At 46.6% G+C, this 6,375-nt stretch overlaps 1 pseudogene; it reads right to left on the reverse strand.

Moving 5' to 3' along the window:
- On the reverse strand, positions 1–3,771 carry LOC124284420 (annotated as a pseudogene).
- Positions 3,772–6,375: the final 2,604 nt, after the last annotated feature.

The raw sequence follows: 6,375 nt of genomic DNA on the forward strand, positions 1-6,375 counted from the left end.
TCAGAAACATTTCCTGTGAACAATGCTTGGTCCAGATTCATCATACTCCCGCTTGGAGATCCACTGCTGTTGAAAGGTTGAAAGCGAGGCCAAGATGGAGCCGCCGATCCACACCGAGTACTTCCGTTCAGGTGGAGAAATAACCTTGACCTTGATTGTGGACGGTACAATGGCGCTCAGTTCCTTCGCCATCCGGTCTGCCAGACCTGTAAAATAACAGCGTTATTATTTGCACAAAATGTGACAATCATGAATGAGAACAATTTACAATGCAAAGGGGTGAAATGCTACAGAATCGATTACAGTGCATTTTGTCCATGAATAACCATGTCTAATCCCAGACACGGCCATTGCCTTGGCAGCTATAGCAAGAGCTAACCTGGATACATTGTTGATCCCCCTGACAGAACCACATTGCTGTACAGATCCTTCCTGATGTCAATGTCACAGTTCATCACCGAGCTGTTGACCATCTCGTGGATGCCTGTACTCTCCATACCTGGAGGGAGAACACATGTATGAGAGAAAGTGTTGTGATTATATACTACTGTTTATTATACATCAAGGACCAGCATCAAGTATACATGTTTATCACTGAACGCGATCGGTTATCGCCAGTGTTCATAAAGATTCCATCACTATATATGTCTACTGTAAAACAGAAAATGAAAACATTTCCGTTAGAACTGGATTACCCATCATCCTGTAACACTTACCCGTGAAGCTCGGCTGGAACAGACACTCCGGAGCTCGGAACCTCTCATTGCCGATAGTTATCACAGACCCGTCCGGCAGCTCGTATCCTTTCTCAACGGCGCTGGACTGTGTAGCTGACACCATCTCTGTCTCGAAGTCCATGGGAACATAGCAGAGCTTCTCCTTGATGTCTCGCACTATCTCCTTCTCAGCTGCAAACACGACATTTCAACTTGTCACAAACACGATACACGTGCAAAATAAGTGTATGGGAAAGTGTTATTGATAAAAATAGCTATAAACATATGGATCTTATACAGTGCAGATTGATCACTATTCCGCGACCGAAACAATTCGGTCATGAAGGCTGACAGAGATAAAACAAAACGATGCTTTTGAGATTTACAATTCACACAGAAATTATTACTTTGAAAATAAAATAAATATTGAAATGGCCTTCTGGCTCAATTTCAGCTTATCTAAACCGAAGAATCATACATTACTCAAAAGAAAGGAGTTGCGCTGATTATTAACCGTTAAAAAGAGTTGTCTTCAAAGGTTTGTTCAAAGAATAACTGAGTGATTATCACAGTTTTACGAAATACTATCGTAAATGTGAGTCTATATCATGGTAAGGTAACGTATGGAATATAAGTAATATGAAGCCATGTGTGGACGACTCACATGATGTAGTAAAGTTGTATCCTCTCTCGTGGAGAATCCTGCTGAGGTAGGAGGTCAGGTGACGGCCAGCCAGGTCCATTCTCCGGACAGCGTGGGGCAGGGCGTAGCCTGAGATAATCACAAATTAGGTTATACAATAAGTATCGTGTCACTGACAGAAGAACATGTTATGTGGAACTTCAAACCTTGAGAATATGAAATAACACTTTGAAGTCTATTTTGAAATACCCGGATTTGTCTCACCTTCATATATGGGCACGACGTGCGAGACGCCATCTCCCGAGTCGAGGACGACGCCAGTGGTTCTCCCCGAGGCGTACAGCGACAACACCGCCTGGATGCTCACATAGAAGGCGGGAGTGTTGAATGTCTCAAACATGATCTGTAGTGAGGAAACAAGCATGAGTTACACTAAGATATAATTTAAGGGTACCCCCATGTTTAAACATTTCCTATATGCTACAATTCTTCTGTTTTAAAAAGATGTACAATTTCAGCTTGATTGAAACACATCAAACACGTCGCCTCATTTAGTAACATGCAACCATGAACATATTCCCAGTGAATGTTGTTATATGCCGCTGTCAGCAATATTCCAGCTGCATCACGGAGTCTGTTCAAAATCGAGTCCAGTTAAACATGTGGTTGACATCAAGAACAACTGTCAAAGGACGGTAACTCATGGACAGCCATGTGACTCATTGTAAATACAGGAACTGCATTGGGCTGTTCAAATTTTGGAGAATGTATTATTTTGCTGATTGGGAGGAGAAGAAGTGTGCCCTTAAATCTCCATAATGGTAAAAATAATTAGATGCCAGTATACAGCACGGTTTATAATGTGTATAATACCAGTGTATGAAATAAGCCAAAAACCCAGCCAGACAACTGGGCTGGTAACTTCAAAAGCTTACCAGCCCAGAAGAGATTTAACCAGTCCTTCTTAAATACTAAATAGACACTGCCAATGGACACGTTATCTTAATATATTTTTTTCACCCGTCCATCGAGCTGGCTTAGCTGTAAAATTAGACCGTCCGGGCAAATTCAGCCCCGTCTCGGGCGGTCGGACGGCCTTATTTCATACACTGATAATACATATGATTTTAACAATGAGACCTTCCCCTTGTCAGGCCATCTCAACAACGTGACCCCTACCTGCACCATCTTCTCTGTTGTTAGACTTGGGGTTGAGTGGTGCCTCCGTCAGAAGTACTGGGTGCTCCTCGGGTGCTACTCTCAGCTCGTTGTAGTAGGTGTGGTGCCACACACGTTCCATGTCGTCCCAGTTGTTGACGATGCCGTTCTCAACGGGATATTTCAGACTGAGGATACCTCTCTTACTCTGTGCCTCGTCCCCGATGTAGCAGTCCTTGGTACCCATCCCGGCCATGTAGACCTGTAGGAGGGATTTTAGTGGATGAGGACCATTTAGTGATAGTAATTCATACGACCTAGCTGCGAACGTTTAACATTCTAAATGAACGTCGGTCACAAATAATGAACTCGTATTACAAAAATAGTACTTATTGTGACTTAACTATCTGTTTTGTTACATTAGCAAATATTCATATTTACTACCACTTCAAACCTAATCTTGTCGGAGCTAACGATACAAGGATGTAGTGAAACCTTATTTATTAAATCATGACACCATCTACTCACGTCGTACTTGGGTCTACCAGTGATGGCTGGAAACACAGCACGTGGGGCGTCATCCCCAGCAAAGCCGGCTTTACACATCCCAGATCCGTTGTCAATGACAACAGCAGCAATATCTGTATCGTACTCAGACATGATGTATTGATGGCTGTACTGTTTGTCTTGGTGAAACTTCTGAAATATAGTGATCGAGTAACTAGCATTATCCTGAGACCGAAATAACAGCAGTGTATTAGAGGACGCGGCATGCATTATTGTCAAGTATACCGTAACCAATATCCTCATAATATGATATCACAAAATGATTTCTAAAGTCTAAAAGTTGAAGGCATGCTATCTGTCGGTATATTATTGTAAATGTATTTGCGATATCTGAAAACAGGATTTAGTATTAAACGTTGAGTTGAATACATTCATTATATACCGAAATAATGTGTAAGGTAGACTCTCATAGCTAACCACATACCATCTGACACTTGAGTGGACCGTTACTGTCAAACACTGGTTTAATTAACGCCACCGAGTGATAAAGTTGGCATATTACACTCACTAACTGACCCAACAAGAGAAATGACATTCGCACACTGTAAGTGTAGGAGTTTGCTACAATTATTCCGATTCCAATAATCTTAATTTCAGTATATAACAAATAACGTTACGTTTCACCTACCTGTAGTAACTTGACTGTTTCCAGTTCTCAATGTCTTTGATTCCTCCACTATAAACTGCTGGTATTTATACCCGGGTACTGACCTGTTTCCTGAATTTCATATCGATTATTCATATTTTCTCCTTGTATGGAAGGAAATCCCGATAAATATAGAAGTCGCCCATTCCGGAATCGATAACGCCGATAACGAAGACGAATTGAATTTGGCGAACGGAAAACCAATAAACCCATGGCGATCGTTATCAGCGATATTCGTACCGCATCGTCCAAACAGCGATTAAAACGGCATAAACAACGCCGGTTCCACCAACCCATCAAAATTGCCACCAACCGTTTATATGCATCCGTCAACTGATAAACCACCAGCGTAAAGCAATTGTTTAACGTTCGAAACGAAGAACGTTGCGGAATTTATTCAGGCGAAAGTTCGCATCCCAAACCGAAATGAGTATTCCGGTACCGTCCGGTATACCCGCAGTCCATCGACCGTGATGCGCCGTTTGCACCGATCGAAATATCATCGTCGAACGGAAGAAAGCCAAACCAGCAAACGGCGAAATAAAGTGTTTTGTTTGAAGATCCCCGACAAATGTTTGATCGGTATGGCCGCCATCGTTCATATATTTGCGCCATGCCCGTAAACGTTTAGGTTGTCGCGAATGGTCCGCAGCAGATGGTATACAGCGAATTTGCCAAACCAATGACCGCCGCTTCAATCGTGGTATCCTCGTAGCATCGCGATATCGTTTATCGGAGTTCGCGATTGCGTCCCGCCACATTGGCACGTATTCCACCATGTTGAGTTCCGGGTTTTGATCGTTATTCGTCCCGGCAGCCAAACCGCCGTTAATCGAACGCAATGACCCAGAGTTTGGTTTCAGAACAACGAAACATTTGCCGCTTCCGAAAAGCGTTACCCCAGCCGCAATGAAATGAACGTCCATCAGCCATTTTGAAGATAAAGTTGGGCAGTTTGAATGGAAGTACAAATGGATTTTGCGGAAGAACGGTAGTGTTACCATCATCGTCAACTGAAACCGGAATCATAGCGAAGACCTTCGACGACCGGCGATCCGAATCCACCGCATCGTTGACGGTTAGCCCTGATGCGTCGACCATCACGGCGTTCCGTTTTGGTCGGCGAGCGTTGCATCATCCGGGATTCGAAGCCATTGCTCCGCTCATCGGACAGCGCTTTTCAAACGGTAGGCAGCCCGTAACGTGGCGAACCAGCGGGCCTTTGAGATTTGGCGTCAGGTGACATTGCGAGGCACGTCTTTTGCCGCCTGAATCCGCGACTGCGGTATTCCGCCCGGGCCGGAAATGTTGCGCCATTTGCCAGTAGTTACGCCCGGTTACGCTGGAAAGGATACTGACGGTTCAGCATTGAATGTGTCGGGAACGGAGTCGGTATTTTTGCAAGTGGGGGTGAGAGCACCAGTAGTCCCCGAATAGAAACGGGAATGGGTTTCGAATTTTAAGAACAGCCCACCTGTTTCCAACGTCAGCCAGTTGAATAATGCGCGAAGGCCGGTTGCGCCAGCGAAGCGCCGCAAATGGCGCTGGCCTTCAACCAACGGAGTACCGTCTGACTTATTGATGACCAATCAAATCGAGCCATCAATGCGTGTCACCAAAGGGAGCAGCCGTTAAAGAATTGTTAAAATCCCTCAAATGATGGTCTCGAGCGCCAGTCCAGTAATAGTTTGCGTTAAACGCCCGCCATGTCTCCGTCGGAGACAGCGGCTGCCAGACAAACAAACCGCCTGGCGTTAACCAACTTCAGCGAAGAACAGCCCAGCACAGCCTGTTCAGCACAGCAGCCATTAGTGCCTTGAGACGACGTGACGCAGTTCTGGCATCGTCGCCTTCCCGGCGGCGTTCTGCAGCGATTTCGCGTCGTTTCATCAGTAGTCCAGCATCCCCGTCCGGTGCCGTTCTGGCATCAGCCAGCGATCACCAATAATTGAGGTCCAATGCCTGTTTTACCGGACCAAAGCGATCATTGCGCGAACAGCCCCGCCGCCGCTGACCTCCGTCATTGGCGTGTCGCCCGGAACGACCGGAAGCGATGTGGACGCCATTGCGTCTATGCTGCTGGCGACCGCATATCCGAAAGCATGTAACCTTACGCAACCAGCGCACCGATTTACGCGATCGCCGATGATATTCCGCATGCCGGTTCAGCGTCGGCGACGCCTGATGTGATGTCCCAGCGATATTACCATCGACGGCGACGCCGGTCCCGCGTTCATGAATGCCTGAGCGAACTCCGTTATGCCACCACCGATGCCGCCCAGCGACAGAAACATGCCGCCGAACCGGTACGGCTGTTCGGTGTCGTCCGCAGGTTCGCCGCCACGAGCCACCAAACATACCAGTAAATCATCCGCCAGCCGGGCCTCAATGTTCTACGCCGTCCGTCATGTTTCGAGTTTGCTGGCGCCGTGCCTGCACCGCGTCGTTCACCTTACCATGTCCCGCCCGCCGCATATCCCGCGCCCAGCGTATAAACAGGCGCGAGCACCCACCGCAACGTAAACCAAAGCGGAACGAAGACCAGCGAAACTGCGTCAAACGCCACGTGCCTGGGTGCGCGCCGCAGCACCAGCGAAGGTTCCAGCCAAAGTTTCGCACGGAGCATAACACAACCACCGGCACCA

Source organism: Haliotis rubra, unplaced genomic scaffold, assembly GCF_003918875.1.
Source record: "Haliotis rubra isolate DU_JTF1 unplaced genomic scaffold, ASM391887v1 Scf337, whole genome shotgun sequence".
NCBI lineage: Eukaryota > Metazoa > Mollusca > Gastropoda > Lepetellida > Haliotidae > Haliotis > Haliotis rubra.